Genomic DNA, 17,271 nt, shown 5'->3' with positions numbered 1-17,271 from the left:
AAAAAAAAAAAATTAGGTCGTCACACTGGAGCCATGCCAGAACGCACGATTAAATAATTTCTTGGTTGCTTATAAAAGTGCAAGCTCTAAAGTATGCTGATAGTGCTATCTCGGCAAAAAGATAAAAAAAAATCTTAAAACAAATTTACAGACCAGACTTGATTCTCTTAAATTTAACCGTTCTGATATTCGCACGAAAAACTTTTCGTGTCTAATTCAACATTGATAATTTTTTTCCTTATCATCAATGTTTTAATGCTCATTATCAACTAACTAGTATCGCAATTTACCAAAAAGGAGGAGAAAGAGAGAGAGAGAGAAAAAAAATTCTTCCCAATGTCTATTACATTTTTGCTAAATTTTTTTCTATTTAGATATTTTTTTTTAAATTATCAGAAGTGGAAATTATTTGCAAATTAATCATTTACTTTATAGTTGGGAATTTTTTTCACATTCGAATTGAAATAAAATTCGAATCGGAAAGGAATAAAAAAAATTCTAAACAATTTTGGGAATGTTAATTTCCTCTACACAAGAGTTGCAAAAAAAAATTGCAAAACAATAAAAATTTTTTTGCAAATATAATAAAAATTACGTTATTTTAGTTTCAGGTGAAATTTTTGCGAGTCTTTTATCTAAAAAAGTAATTCATAATATGTAAAGCATTTTTCAATTTATCCTGATAGAGACCTTGAATAAAATATCGAATATTGATTCTTTTATGGCACAGATATCAAATGCTGATAAAACAATATTTTATTTAAGTCTCTCAAAAAAAAAAGTAAAATAAAAAAAAAATCTGGAATAATAAATAATGTCAATAAAAAGTAGTTATTGCACATTTTTTTTCCACATACTTTTCATGATATAATTGTGCGAGAATATTTGAAATATAAAAATTAAATAATTTCAACAGGTTTTTAATTTTAAATTAAATTGACGAGAGCCAGTGGAATTTTTTCCTTTTTTTTTTTTCTTTAATTCTTATCTGGACTGGAAAGCCATTAGGCACTGAATTAAATCAAAACTATAGTTGTTCATTCATGGCGAAGAGATAGGTTAAGGTTAAATTTCTTCAACTTTCGTTGCTTGGTTTTAATAATCACAAGTGGTTGCTCTGCTTGGTCGCTCCGTCAAGGTCTATTGCTAGTGTAAACACAGTGTCTCTAATTTACGATTAATGAGATTAGGAGTATGGTATTTTCTTAGAAATGTCCTGGAGTGAGATTTATTACTCCAAATGAATTCTATACACATTTTATTATATTTATATATAGTCTATTTTTAATCTCACTTTTATTGATATGAAAGAAAAAAAAAATGAAGAATGTTTCAATAAAAAATGTGACTAGAAAAAAAAAATTAATTTGAAATTAAACTTATTTAGAAGTTAATAATAGAAACTTGTGATAGTTGTGATACTTGTGTTACTTTTGATAAAAAGTTCACTGACCACTAATTTTCAAAGGCAAAAAAATATTATTTCTATTTACAAATTTGGAGAAAATTTTTTTTTTTATAGAAAAATTGTTTTTATTTGCAGAATTGTAGTTATTTTTTTTTTGTTTATGAAAGTGGAGAAAAATTGTTTTTATTTTTACGATCCACAAGTTTCGAACGTTCGAATGAAGGAAATATTTTTTACTAAATATTTTTTAGTAAATATTTTTTACTAAAAATATTTCCGTAAATTACTGATTGTAATAAAAAATTGTAAACATAAATTTCACACTTTAGAAACTTTAAAGTTAATTGATTTTAAACTTGACTCAAAATTAATCTAATAAAAATTTATTTCGTTTAATTGAATATTCAAAAGTTTTCGAAAGTAAAAATTGTTTTTATTTCTAAAGTTGTAGGAACGTTGTTTTTATTTACAAAATCGTTGAAAATTTGTTTTTATTCGCGAAATTTACAAAAAAATTAATAAAATAAAATTATTTACTATTTTTATTGAAAATATTTCGATAAATCACTGATTGTGATAAAAATTAAAAACATAAATTTTACTTTTCGAAAGTTTATAATTAAACAATTTTGACACTTGACTCAAAATGATTCTAATAAAAGTTCAATTTGAAGAAGAAATAAATTAATTTCGTTCAGTCGAATATTTTAAACTTTGAAAAGTAAAAAAATGGTTTTGGAGAAAAATTATTTTTTATTCATAAAATTCTAGAAAAATTATGTTCTTTTTTAAAATTGTAAAAAAATTGTTATTTTTCATTCATAAAATTGGAGAAAAATTGTTTTCATTTGTAAAATCGAAGAAAAATTGTTTCTTTCCAATTGTAAATTTGTAGAAAATTGCAAAAAAAATGTATTTAAGAAAATCGTGGAAAAATGTTTTCATTTATAAAATCGCAAAAAAATTCGTTTGCTTCATTAATAAAAGCGAGGAAATAAGAAATTTTGCAAATGAAGAATGCGTAAAAAATAATTTTTAATAAAAAATTGTCATTTTGAAAACGATACCTTGCCGAAATTAACAACAATTCCAATTTCCCATTGGAAGACACTTTCACATCACGTTTAAAAGTTCCCGGGCTGACAACAAATAGCAGTTGAAGCACATTTTCCAACTATCAATGATTTATCAAAACAGTTCTCTCCACTTTTTTCCCCAAGTCTCTTTCAAAAAAAAAAAATTCCACGACTAGAATTTCATAATTTTAAATAAATAACTTAATTCGACTTTTAAACAAAAAAAAATCGCGAAACAGGCACAAAAAACTCCACACGCACGGGAAATTTAAAATTCGAATGTGGATGCTGCGAAGAGATATAAGAGAAAGAGAGAGAGAGAGAGACGATAACACACGAAAAAAAAAACAAAATCAACAAGAAAATGAAAATATTTGTTGAAAAAATGTAAAATTGGCAAATTTTTGTTGCGAATTATTTTGTTGGACGCGTCGAACGTTGGCCCGCCAAGTCATCACGTGAACTAACCCCCGAAAAAATGTTTGCGACTATATTATGTATAGTGAGAGTAAAGAGTGTCGCGAACGATGATTGTGATTCGTCAACGGCACGAAACGGATTAATCCTATCGGCGCGACGCCGGGTGAGATTATCGATAGAGTGAAAACTGAGCATGTAAAGTGTGTGTGGCACGCGAGGGTCGTCATGCCGGCGAAAACTACCCCCCAAAACAGGAGGCGAGAGAAAGTGAGGTGAAAACAAGCTTTAAGTTGAAGGGTGGGAACAGACGTGCGCGAAACGCTCAATCAAATGAAAATTCATCGAGCGTAAATAGATAGAGAGCGTACTTCTTTTTTTCCTTTCGTTTTTTTTTCTTTTTTGCGTATTTTTAAAAAAAAATTGCAGGGACTTAATTTATTTTTTTTTCTGTTAGAAAATAGTAATTTAATAAAAAATAAAAACAATAATAATAGTAAAGTCTAAATGGTTTGTCCACTTTTCTTTTTTTTGCGTATTTATAAAAAAAATTGCAGGGACTTAATTAATTTTTTTTTTGTTAGAAAATCATAATTTAATAAAAAGTAAGAACAATAATAATAAAGTCTAAAAAGTTTGTTCCCTTTATAAATAAAAGTTTTTTTAAAATTGCAAATAATAAAATAAAAATTTTCGCATCATTTTCGTACTTTGCAAATAAGAAAATAAATAAAATTGCAAAGTCCTTTTTTATGAATGAAAATAGTAATAAGTAACAAGAAAAAGGATAATAATAAATGGACAATGAAAAAAGGAATAAAAGAATAGTAAAATTTTTTTTTGCGTATGAAAAATTGCAAGGGCTTTTGCAATTCTTTTGTGTACAAAAATAATACTTTATTATTCATTCTAATAATAAATAATAATGAAAAGCAACAATTTTTAAATGTAAAGAAATTCAGGAACTTAGTTAATTTATTTTTCTCTGTACGAAGATAATAATTTTTTATTTTATTAATATATAAAAAATAGTATAAAAGAATAAGAAAAGTGAATAAAAAAAATAAAAGAAATAGAAAAAAATAAAAGAAATAGAAAATAATAATAGAAAAAATAGTAAAATAATAATTAATTTTATGAATAAAAAAATTTCCTCACCTGATGGAAATTTTTTTTGTAAATCAATTTCATTTCAAGTGAGGAAAAAAATAAACAGTAAGAATCTCGGGTTCTTGACAATTTTTTCTTTTCTTTTTTTTTTGTTTTTCATTCCGAGAAATAATATTCCCGCGAAATTCATTGAATCAACAACAGTTATCAGGAAATATTAAAATTTTCTCTATGTAAATAAAGAGAGAAAGCTAAATAGTCTATATATACAAGATTGGATCTTTTAAAGAGAAAAAAAAATAACAAATAAAAAAAAATTGCCAAGAAACCTTATAACGTAACCGAGAGGTTCTCGGGTTTTATATTTTTTAAGCCTTTTCTTTTAATATAATATATTAATAATAGATTTTTATGTCCTATACGCAGTATATTTGTCAATTACTAATTTTAATTGAGAATGAAAATTTTGTAATTTTTAGAAAATAAAGGAAAAAATGTTCTGTTACATTTTATTACCAATTTCTTTAATTGAAAAATTATTCAAAAACTTCATTTTTTTTAATAATTAAAGATGTTCGAAAGATGAAATAATTATTATATATTATAAGAATATTGTTATTGTAACTTCTTCAAAATTATTTTCATATTCAATTATTTACAATTTTGACTAAAATACACGGAGAGAGAATATATATTAAATTTTGTAAAAATTTCCCAAATTTGAAAATATTTTTACAAAATTTAATATATATATTCTCTCTCCGTGTACATTTTTAAATCAATTTTTATTAGAAAATTCTATTAGAATTCAATTATTTAAATACAAAAGTAAATAATTTATTGAAGAATTGAATGTTTTTTTAAAAATTGAACTCTCATTTAAAGAAGTTTATTAACAAATTTTTAAATTTGTTTAAATTTAATTAAAATTCTTTTGACGGATTTCAATAAAATTTTTAAAAGTAATTGAATTTTTCGAGAAATTAGATTAAAATTGTATTAAAAATAATTAAAATTCTGCGATGAGTTTTATTATTTATGAAAATAATTAAATTATTGATAAAAAACTTAAAAAGAAATTTGAAAATAATTGATTTTGGAGAAGAATTTTATTATTTTTAAAGATAATTGAATTTTTGCCAAGAATTTTATTTATAATTTTAAAAAATAATTGAATTTGGAAAAGAATTTTATTATTTTAAAAGATAATTGAAATTTTGACAAGAATTTTATTATTTCTAAAGATAATTAAAATTTTGCAAAGCATTTTATTAAAATTTTCGAAAATAATTGAATTTTGGAGAAGAATTTTATTACTTTTAAAGATAATTGAAATTTTGACAAGAATTGTATTACAATTTTCAAAAATAATTCAATTTTGTAGAATTTTATTAAAATTTTCAAAAGTTATTCAATTTTGAACAATTTTATTAAAATTTTCAAAAGTTATTTAATTTTGAAGAATTTTACTAAAATTTTCAAAAATAATTCAATTTTGAAGAGTTTTATTAAAATTTTCGAAAATAATTGAATTTTGAAAAATTTTTTTATTTATAAAGATAATAATTGGAATTTTATCAAGATTTTTTTGTAAATTTGAACATAATTGAATTTTGTGATAAGAATTTTATTACTTTTGAAAATAATTGAATTTCTGCAATCATTTTTGAACTTTTTAAAAATACAATTAAAACTATATATTCATATTTTATTTTTATGAAAAAATTTGAATTAAAAATTTTTACTTTCTATTATTCTTAAAATTGCTAATTTTATTTAAAAAAAGAGCGCAAAAGTTAGCCGCGCGCGTAAAAGCGCCAATTGTTGCTAATTGATTATTAATTATTATTAAAAATTCGTTGTCGCTTCGCAGGACGAAAGTTAATTTAAAATTAAATTAATTTTAATTTAGAGTCGAAATTAAAATTTTGTGCAATGAATAAAAAAACAAAAATAAAAAAAAGAGTAGAATGTAAATTGGGATATGAATGCATTCTGCAAGCAGCAGGATCAAGAGAACGTTGGACAAAGGAGATAAAGTCGGAAGTGGTAAGACGTCGTCGTCCGGGGCGAGTATATTGTTCACGCACGCCTCGCCGTTTAATCTCACTCTACTTGCTTCAGATTTACCTTGCAGCACCTGACTGAAATCCGCGCTCACGTGCGTGCACGTCACCCCTTCAGCACCATATTATATGCACATTTTCAATACGTACTCCTACTGACATTCCTTCCAGCGAAAAGTGACATTCACGCAGCGAGTAACCATCTTAAAAACTGCACAACGCACGAGAAAAGGTTACGTTTACCGAAAAACGCTTTCTGCGAGATGAGACTCTGGCGCGAGGGTTGGTGAAAGGTTAGGTCGATTCCCCGGCTGCCACGGAGGGGAGAAAAAAGAGAGAGAGAGTGAAAAGCGGGGGAACTTATCAAACAAGATACAACACCCAAAAACCAGCTTCGCTCTTATATAGTTTCTCCGAGAAAAATCTCACCCCTTTCTGTTTCCTCTCATTTTAGTTTCATTTTGAATAATGCTAATTTTAAATATCAAGCTAATAATAATAATTGTGAATAATACTAATTATAAATAATAATACTAATAATCACTGCTTTTTCATTCCTCTCTTCGTGCTTCTCTCTAAATTTCAATTACTAGAAGAAATAAAATTGCTGAGTCAAGTTTTGCTATTGAATTAGTAAATTTTACTAATCAATTAGTAGGAATTACTGATTATCAATCTAATTTACTGATTCAAAGGCAAATTATAAAGCAAAAGCTGATAAATTAGTGGAAATTACTATTTTACTAACAAATTAGTCGAAATTACTATTTTGCTAAAAAAATACCAGAAGTTACTATTTATTAGTAAAATTTACTAATTCGAAAGCAAAAATTTAGTAATAATAGTCGAAATCACTATTTTATTAACAAATAAGTAGAAATTATTTATTACTAAAATTTACCAATTTAAAAGTAATAATTTACTACTAATTTACTAATAAATAGTAATTTCTATTAAATTAGTAAATTTTTGCATTCAAATTAGTAAATTTTACTAATGAATAATGATTTCTACTGTTATAAGCAAAATTTTAGTCAATTTCACTAACAAATAGTAATTTCTACTAAATTGCAAAAATTTACTAATAAAATAATAGAAATTACTATTTAACAGTAAAATGTACTAACTTAAAAGCAAAAATTTACTGATAAATTATTAGAAATGACTATTTTAGTAACATATTAGTAAACATAACTATTTTAGTAACAAATTAGTGGAAAGGACTATTTATTAGTAAAATTTACTAATTTAACAGCAAAATTTTACTAATAATAGTCGAAATTACTATATTACTAACAAGTAAGTAGAAATTATTATTTATTAGTAAAATATACTACTAATTTACTAATAAATAGTAATTTCTACTAATTTATTAGTAAATTTTTGCTTTTAAATTATTAAATATTTTACTAATAAATAATAATTTCTGCTATTATTAGTAAAATTTTGCCTTTGAATTAGTAAATTTTACTAACAAATAGATCATTTCTACTGACTTCTGAATAAAATAGTAATTTCTACTAATTTATTATTAAAATAGTAATTTTCACTAATTTGTTAGTGAACTAGTAATTTCTACTAATTGGTTTCTAAAATAGTATTTTCTACTAAATTGCAAAAATTTACTAATATATTAGTAGGAATTACTATTTATCAGTAAAATTTACTAAATCAAAAGTAAAATTTCACTAAATTAGCGAAATGTTTAGTTGATTCAGCTAAAACTTTCGCTATTATAAAGAAACTTATCGCTGTTCCAGGTAAAACTTTTTTCCCCACAAAATAAGTTAAATTCTTTAAATTTTAAAATAATTCAAATATTGAAATATAAGTAAAATATTAAAATAATTAAATTATTGATATAATTAAAATAATTCAATTATTGAAAAAATTAAAATAATTTAATTATTGAAAAAATTAAAATAATTCAATTATTGAGAAAATTAAAATAATCCAATTATTGAAATAATTGAAATATGGAAATAATTCAAATATAGAAATTATTAAAATTTTTGAAATAATTCAAATAATGGAAATAATCAAAATTTTCAAATAATTCAAATATTGAAATAAATAAAATACGTAAATAATTCAAATATTAAAATACTCCACAATAAATAAGATTGAATTAATTAAATTAAATTAAGAGGATTAAAGAGGATTGAAAAATCTAACAATTATTTTACAATATTAAAAAATAATTAAATTGAAACAAAATAAAAATGATAAATGAAACGGAGAAGAACAGGAGAAAAAGAAGGAAAAGAAGAGAGAAGAAAATAAAAAAATAAAGAAAATTAATAAAATTAATAATTAAAAAATGAGTTAAATCAGGATCAGAATTGAAGCGAAGTGGAAGAATTAAAAATAGAAGAGAGAAAAAAAGTGGCAACACTGTGTATATGTATAGTGTGCAATGATGATTCTGCGCCAGTAATTTAGCGCGAATTTCTCTCCACGCGACTCTCCGCCGATAAAACAGAAGAACAACTGCCTCATATACACTGAAATGAAAAGATTCTTTGCGACAAAACGCTGGGAAGAAATCCGGCGGGCCCCCGACGCACATTTAAAGCTTGTCGTCTCATCTCGTCTATAAAGAGGAGTATGAATATATCGCATGTTTTATGCTTGTGTATTGAGTACGTCGGAGGAGAGAATACAGAGGGAATGAGAGAAACGGAAAAAAGGAGAAAAAAAGAGAGCAAAAGAAAAAGAAACTTGAAACTAGAGAAGAGGGGACAAGAGACTCTCTCTCTTCTTCTTCTTACTTTTCTTCTTCTTCTTCTTCTCTCCTACTCTCTTTATTTTCTCTCTTTTTCTCTTCTTTTTTACTCTCTATTTTATTCTCTGTCTTTCTCTCTAATTTTTCTCTCTTTCTCTCTTACTCTCTCTATTTTTTCTCTTTCTTTCTTACTCTCTTTCTATTTTTTCTCTCTTTATGTATTTTTTCTCTCTTTCTGTCTTAGTCTCTCTCTATTTTTTCCCTTTTTCTCTCTTAGTTTCTGTATTTTTTCTCTCTTTCTGTCCTAGTCTCTCTCTATTTTTCCCTCTTTCTCTCTTACTTTCTGTATTTTCTCTCTCTTTCTATCTTCGTCTCTCTATTTTTTCTCTCTTTCTCTCTTATTCTCTCATTTTTTTTCTTTATTTCTTCTTTTTCTTCATTTTTTTTCTTTCTGTTTCTCTTTCATTATTTTTTTTTATTTTCTTTTTTCTTTCTTTACTTCTTCTTTTTCTTCATTTTCTTTTTTTTCATTTTCTTTTTTTCTCTTTCTTTATTTATAAGAAAGAGAAAAAAAGAAAATGAAAAAAACAGAAAGAAACAAAAAGAAGAAAAAAATAAGAAAGGGAAAGAATGAAAATAAGAAAAGAAAGAAAAGAAGAAAATGAAGGAGAGTCTTGAACGTAGAAAAAATATCTGCATTACACCGAAGAAAAAATATGAGGAGAGAAAAAATGCGAAATCTGAATAATAGAACGAAAGAAATTCATTCAGATTTGTAAATATTACTTTGGAATTAAAAAAGTTTATTTTAGTTTAATTATTTTAACCCTTTTAAACAACCCTTTAAACAACCCTTTGGAAGGAGTTAAAAAAAAGTTGTTCGAAAATCAATTAAAATACGCTTTCTCGATTTAAAAAAAAACTCAAATATTTATCAGCTTCTGCACTAACAGCAAAATCATATAAGTGCTTTCCTCTCCCGTTCTCTAAGCTTTCTTACCTACCGCCTTTATTTCAAGGTCACGCCACTATCTCTACAGAAACGCTCATACAAACACCTCTCAATATGCAAAAAAAAAAAATATTCATCGTCTCCAAAATTTTCTCCACAAAATAATTTTGTTTTAAAAAAAAATGTTCCATGTGCAACTTACAGCCAAATTGAAGTTAATATCAGCGAGCTTAACATTCTCCTGGCATTTGAAACACACTATAGTGCTTGTAAACTCTCGCAAAAGAAAAAGAATTTGAGAAAGAAGAAGAAGAAGAAGGGATATTATAAACTTTGCTTGGGGAAAAAAGGAGAAAGAAGAAGAAGTATAATAATAATAATAATAAAAAAAAGTAAAAAAAAAAGAAATTGTATATACACGATGTCACCGAACGTGGCCGGCGGCGAACGAGCAAAAAAAATAGAGCGGTATACGAGCTGCAACGTTGGGCCGAGTTAGGAGGACTACTCGTTCGGGATGGTGAGAGAGGGCAAGGAGGGAGATATTCGCCTGGTGGAGTACCACCGTTATTCTTTTGTTACGAGCGACTACCATCTCGCTCGTTAACTTTCGATATATCGATTCACGAGTTATCGAAGCGCGAAATTATAATATTTCGTTAATAAACTTAATTATTTTTAGTATTTTCTCACGACTTTAGACAAATATTGACGAGACTAAACAAGAAAGTTTGGCTATTGTAAAATATAATACTTCACGGTTTAATAGTTTCCAAATTCTGAATATGTATTTGAAAATCAACATTTCTTAGAATTGCCATAAATCAAGTAGAATAGCGAAAGAAAATGTAATCTCTAGTTTCTTTAGAGTCATAAAACCGAGAAACCCTCGAAAGAATATAAAAAATATCTCAAGTGTCCTTTTCCATAGGACAATGCAACATGTGTTTACCATACTTGTGACCACAGAAATGGCTTTGAAAAGTCACGTACACATAGACTTTCATTATGCGACGAACCTTAATTATCAATTGTATAATATGAACGTTATGAATAATTAACAACAATATTATATTGTTGCTAATTGTGCAGTATGAATGTATTATTTGAAAATGATATTATTAGTAAACTTTATCTGATTTATTGTTGTAATATTATAGTATATATGTGTATATTAGTAACGTATTAATATAATAATAATATTATATTATGATACATTATCAAATTGGTTATCGTTATAATTGTTGTTTATATTTAAATATGATGAGTGCAGTATAAGAGATTTATTGTTACTAGATATGATGTAAATAATTAATAATTGTGTAATTAGTGTGAATGCAAAAGGATTATGTTCACTTGTTGTGATACATGTTTTCAATACATAGAGTATGTTTATACGTGTATTAGTGCAGTGCAGTGTTAGTGTGGTGATTCTAAAAACTTCATAGACTTTACAAACTCTATAACAGGGCATGCGCAAAGATTATGCCATGGACCAAGGGATAAATGCTCCCTCACGAATTCAGTTCTATTTTGGAGTTCTTTCGTAACGGACTTCAGAGTAGTCCCAAAAATAGCCTTAAGAATAACTTCGACTTGTGTAATGTTTGACTTTAATATATAATAAATGTATTGGGTTTACTCGTGAAATGAGTCGGATTAATAATTAATTGATATTAATATTAATTATTAATTGATCTTTCTTATTTTCGAGGTTTTTCCCTCCGTTTTAACGGAAATTAACTTGTTTTATTTTGAATATTTCCGCCTTCCTTTTCAAAGGATTAAACCAAGATTGAACATCGAATCAAATCGCGGATTTTACGCCTGCGCGTAAATAACGTAAATCCGCACGTAACAAATTGGGGGCTCAACCGGGATCTTGGTGCGGAAAAATTTAAATTTTTGCAAATTTTGTGACTTTTATTCGAAATTTTATGTGAATTTGAACTTTAAAGAACAATAGTGAAAATAACAAATATTACGGGTTGTAAATCTAACAGTGTTAAAATTTTAAGGAATTTCATAAAATAAACTATAAAACAGTGTAAATATTAACATTTTTTGTGTACCATGAACATTTCGAGAAAAATTTGAGACTAATGAATTAATCAGTGATATAAATGGAAGTGAAATATTCAATCTTTTTACTTTGGACATCATGGAATTCATCTGGAGAACCAAACTACAAATTCAAATTGTTGTGGTGGATTAAATATTGTTGCTGTATTAGGACGTCGAACGAGTGTCAATTTTAATAATAAAAATAAATTTTAAAAAACTTTATTCAACTGGGAGTATCCTGTTATCCTGCTTTCCTGAGTTCTGTACTTCGAAGAGATGCTGATACCTGATTTTTCCTGAACCAATGAATTGGATTTTCAATATTTTTTTTTGAGCGGACTTCTGCAAGGTCAACCAACTACAAGAAGAATTGTTTCCAAAAGTAAGAAGAATATAGTGGAAAAGTGTGTGCGCGAAAGAATTTCAAATTTTGAAATTATGGTCATTTCGTTGTGAAGTGCGTGAAACGTAGTGTTTTGGAATAATAAAATAAAGGTATGGTTAGCGTATGATTATGAAATTATAGATTATAATTTGTCTCTTCTGAGGTTATGATTTTTACACTATTTAAAGGTATAATTAAGAAATTTTTTGGAAAGTTTTAAAATTTCCGTGTGAAACAATTAGTTTTCTTATTTTTGCTATTTAATAAATTATTTAGATGCATTTTTATTTTTGTGATAATTGAGTATTTCATAATTGACATATGTATTTTATAATAATTAATATATTATTGTTTTGTTGAGTCTAAATTAAATGTGTGTTGTGTTAGTTAAAAATTTGATATAGTTAGTATATAGTCAAACTAATTAGGCAATGATTATTGTTTTTATTAAATATTTAATTGTCAAATTATTTAAGATATAGAAAATTTAATATTGATATTTTTAAAATGATAAAAATGGTTTATTTTCAATTTTGAATAATTAGAATACTTATAAATTAAGAAATATTTTATATATTTTTATGTTTACATTTTTATTTAGTCAATTGTTGTATAATACGAAGTACTTTAAAATATTTTAATAATATAAAATGACACTAATTCTCATTTTTGTAACTACAATATTTTCGAATTAGTTTTTCTAAATATTTTTAATTCTGTGAATTAACATCTTTCTTATTAATTTAAATAATAGATTGTTGTATTTAAAATGTTGAATTAATTAAAATTTTTTAGTATTTTTCTTAAGTTGTCAGAATTAATTGTTTTTACGATTGTATATAATTGATTTAAGGTAAAGTCTAGAAGAGACAAATGGTGTGAATGAATTAAAAATTTTGTGAATAATATTAATGAATATATGATTGTGAATATTCCGTACATTGTGGTGAAATTAATGCAAATAATGGAATTTTATTGTAATGTAAAAATGACGTGACATGACAAAGACAGACATATTTTTGAACTGTTTTATGATATTTTTAAACAGACAATTTTAAAGGCAACAACGCAATTTCTTTTACTTCCACGGCTGTTTTCTCTATCTCTACAAGTGTCAATTTAATTTTTAAAACTTTGTCCGAAATATTCAACCCTTAATGTCACGAAAATACCTGACTAATCAATGAAAATTTGTTTAGTACATACCAATTTCCTTTTTAAAAGATAAGCACTGCTTTACATGCAAAGAACCTGATTATTGCACAAAAAAAGGGCATCTCTCTTTCTCTTGTTTTAATGCGCTTCAACGTTATTATTTTCCACTTAATGGGTGTTAGAAAGGGTGTTTTGAAACCTTGAAAGTCTGTTGTATTACATGTATATGGCAGAAAGGCAATTTATTCATATTAATACCGAGGATTTTGGTATTTCTTCATTTGAAATTTTGGGAATGGAATTTTTGCACGAGAATTCTGCCTCCTTTAGGGTTTCAGAATGAAGAAATTATCCTTGATCTTCCACCCTTGAGACACACGAACGAGGGAAAATATTCCTTACCGCGAGATCTAATAAGTCCTTCTGTTTAAGTAAAGAAAGAAAGTTTAAAGAAAGATTTTTATTCTTTTTAAACGTATTGAAATCAATAAGAAAATTTGAAAATTGTACTTTGAAGAGGGGAGAGTTGTTGACAATTTTGGTATCATTTTGGAAGATTTGAATCTTTATAATTCGGGGTGTCTGACGTGTGAGAATTTATTTACAACAGAAAATTCTAGAAATTGACGGAAATTTTAAATATAAATGCAATTTGAAAAGTTTCATTAATTTGTAAAAAAAAAAAAAAATTTTAAGAACATTTATACTAAGCCTTATATTCTTAAACAAATTTTTAAGAAAACATATATCAGCAATCAAACTAAGTTTCAGTCTACATTTTAAGTTTTGATAAACATATTATAATTAGTTTTGCAGAGGAAATAAACAAACATATGTTTTACTTTTCTATGCACCAAATTTTGAGTTATATATGAATTAAAGAATATTTTTTTTTTTCATTTTAAAAGTATACCTGTTTTATGTATAACTTAAACTATATTAAATCTAGACAATTTCACTGAGATAAGAAAGTTGTTCTCTCATTAAGGTTTGAATAATGTTGAGAAAAATAATTGTTTTTAAGTTTATCTAAAATTTTAATATATCTAAAATTAAAATCTTTTCAATTAGGTACGATTATTTTAATCCTCATTTTAATTTTTATTGTTTTAATACTTAATTTAATATATTTAGAATATTAGAAATTAATAAATAAATCTGAGAATTCTAGAGTCAAAATTCACTGGACACCCTGCAATTTCGGTGAGACCCTTGCGAATTGTGTGTTCTACTTGGCATGGTATACCAATTGACAACAAACGACTTGACAAAGGAAAAATCAATTAGTTTGGATTTATTTTGCACGAGGTGACACGTTCTATGAACAAAACACCTGTGTTTTATTAATTATTTTTACAAAACATGACGAAGGACGAAAGGCCGGGTAGAACCATGCAATTGCTCGGAGTCAAATAAAATTAGCGAACCAATTTAAGGTTTTGATGCAATGGACGGTTTATTGGTTCTGGGAATATGTGACCGCGAGACCGAGACAAAAGGTAGAATGTTGATGAGGACGGCCTCGGCACGGAGTCACAGGGTAGTGGTGAGTCTGGCCAGTAATCACACTACTAGAATTAATAAAGGTGATGTGGATAGCATTAGCCGGGAGTCACGCTACAGAGGTCGGGAAAGACATGAGAACAAAAGGGCCAGTGTTCAAAAGGGTCGTCTCGTGGTTTCGTTCCCAGATAAGGTTGAGTGGCCGTCGCATTGATAAACATTCAAAATGAAAATTTGAATTGTAATAGGAAACTGGAATTTTCATAACTCTCTCTTCAACCTTTCAATTCTCCTTGTAAAATAAGAACATTTTTCTAATAGTTACATTCACCCGAATCCACCACCTGCGAACATGGCATGTGTTGCCTAGAGGTCAAGGGTGGTGAGGATGGGGATGGTGTTTGTCGAAATCGTGAAAAGTATTTTAACGTAAAGTGGGTATTGGTCCCTAATCAGAAAATTTACAATGTTATTTTAAATGCTTCCATAACTATAAGAGAGGTTGCTAAATAAACTTAGTTTTGAACTTCATTTTTAAAAAAGAAAAGCCCTTTCTTTATGACCGTTTTACTATTTGTATAAACGAAGACATTTTCTTAAGTCAGTGACATTTTTATAAAACCGATTCTGTGTCAGCAGGCTAACTACCTGCAATACAGGACTCTTTTTTTTCATCATCCTCTTTAAGGGGGAAGGGGGTGTCGAGCAACTGGGACTTGCTCGTACCATGTCTTTCAATTTTCACCTTTTTTCCCTTCTTTCTTACCCCCTCAAAAATTTTCACTGTGAAAAAGTAGAAAAGAAAATTATTTCTTTTGATGTTCTGTATGAAATTATTTTAAAAATTATGGAATATTTACAGTAAAATAAAAAGAAAATTTTCCTTTCATTTTTAGATCTTCTCTCCTATTCTTGAACTTAAAAGACAAGTTAGAATCAATCTAATAATTATATCTCAATTTTTGTAGTTATGATTGTTTCAGAAAATAAATTTTAGGTTATTATAGACAAATTTAAAATAAACAAAAAATTTTTAAATACCCAAGCGAAATTTCTTTTATAATTTTCTTGCGAAAATTCTCTTTAAGGGGGAAGGTGTTACGAGCGACTACCATCTCGCTCGTTAACTTTCGATATATCGATTCACGAGTTATCGAAGCGCGAAATTATAATATTTCGTTAATAAACTTAATTATTTTTAGTATTTTCTCACGACTTTAGACAAATATTGACGAGACTAAACAAGAAAGTTTGGCTATTGTAAAATATAATACTTCACGGTTTAATAGTTTCCAAATTCTGAATATGTATTTGAAAATCAACATTTCTTAGAATTGCCATAAATCAAGTAGAATAGCGAAAGAAAATGTAATCTCTAGTTTCTTTAGAGTCATAAAACCGAGAAACCCTCGAAAGAATATAAAAAATATCTCAAGTGTCCTTTTCCATAGGACAATGCAACATGTGTTTACCATACTTGTGACCACAGAAATGGCTTTGAAAAGTCACGTACACATAGACTTTCATTATGCGACGAACCTTAATTATCAATTGTATAATATGAACGTTATGAATAATTAACAACAATATTATATTGTTGCTAATTGTGCAGTATGAATGTATTATTTGAAAATGATATTATTAGTAAACTTTATCTGATTTATTGTTGTAATATTATAGTATATATGTGTATATTAGTAACGTATTAATATAATAATAATATTATATTATGATACATTATCAAATTGGTTATCGTTATAATTGTTGTTTATATTTAAATATGATGAGTGCAGTATAAGAGATTTATTGTTACTAGATATGATGTAAATAATTAATAATTGTGTAATTAGTGTGAATGCAAAAGGATTATGTTCACTTGTTGTGATACATGTTTTCAATACATAGAGTATGTTTATACGTGTATTAGTGCAGTGCAGTGTTAGTGTGGTGATTCTAAAAACTTCATAGACTTTACAAACTCTATAACAGGGCATGCGCAAAGATTATGCCATGGACCAAGGGATAAATGCTCCCTCACGAATTCAGTTCTATTTTGGAGTTCTTTCGTAACGGACTTCAGAGTAGTCCCAAAAATAGCCTTAAGAATAACTTCGACTTGTGTAATGTTTGACTTTAATATATAATAAATGTATTGGGTTTACTCGTGAAATGAGTCGGATTAATAATTAATTGATATTAATATTAATTATTAATTGATCTTTCTTATTTTCGAGGTTTTTCCCTCCGTTTTAACGGAAATTAACTTGTTTTATTTTGAATATTTCCGCCTTCCTTTTCAAAGGATTAAACCAAGATTGAACATCGAATCAAATCGCGGATTTTACGCCTGCGCGTAAATAACGTAAATCCGCACGTAACACTTTATCGGCGCATGAGACATCTGTCGTAA

General features: G+C 26.6%; 1 protein-coding gene across 14 annotated transcripts in view; it reads right to left on the bottom strand.

Moving 5' to 3' along the window:
- Positions 1–17,271, bottom strand: part of LOC122508198 (broad-complex core protein) — a 128,191-nt gene that overhangs the window by 79,814 nt on the left and 31,106 nt on the right. For 12 of the 14 annotated variants that reach the window (XM_043621386.1, XM_043621388.1, XM_043621389.1 and 9 more), the window contains exon 1: positions 2,476–3,149. The exons of 1 other annotated variant lie outside the window; for it this stretch is intronic. The gene's annotated coding sequence lies outside the window, so the exon portion shown is untranslated. Of the gene's footprint in view, positions 1–2,475; positions 3,150–6,141; positions 6,458–17,271 lie in introns of those variants that run through there. One more of the 14 variants, XM_043621383.1, reaches the window with a different exon arrangement.

The sequence above is a fragment of the Leptopilina heterotoma genome, unplaced genomic scaffold (genome assembly GCF_015476425.1).
Source record: "Leptopilina heterotoma isolate Lh14 unplaced genomic scaffold, ASM1547642v1 Lhet_53, whole genome shotgun sequence".
Lineage (NCBI taxonomy): Eukaryota > Metazoa > Arthropoda > Insecta > Hymenoptera > Figitidae > Leptopilina > Leptopilina heterotoma.
The sequence above is the reverse complement of the archived record's forward strand: the minus strand, read 5'-3'. Positions and strand labels throughout refer to the sequence as shown.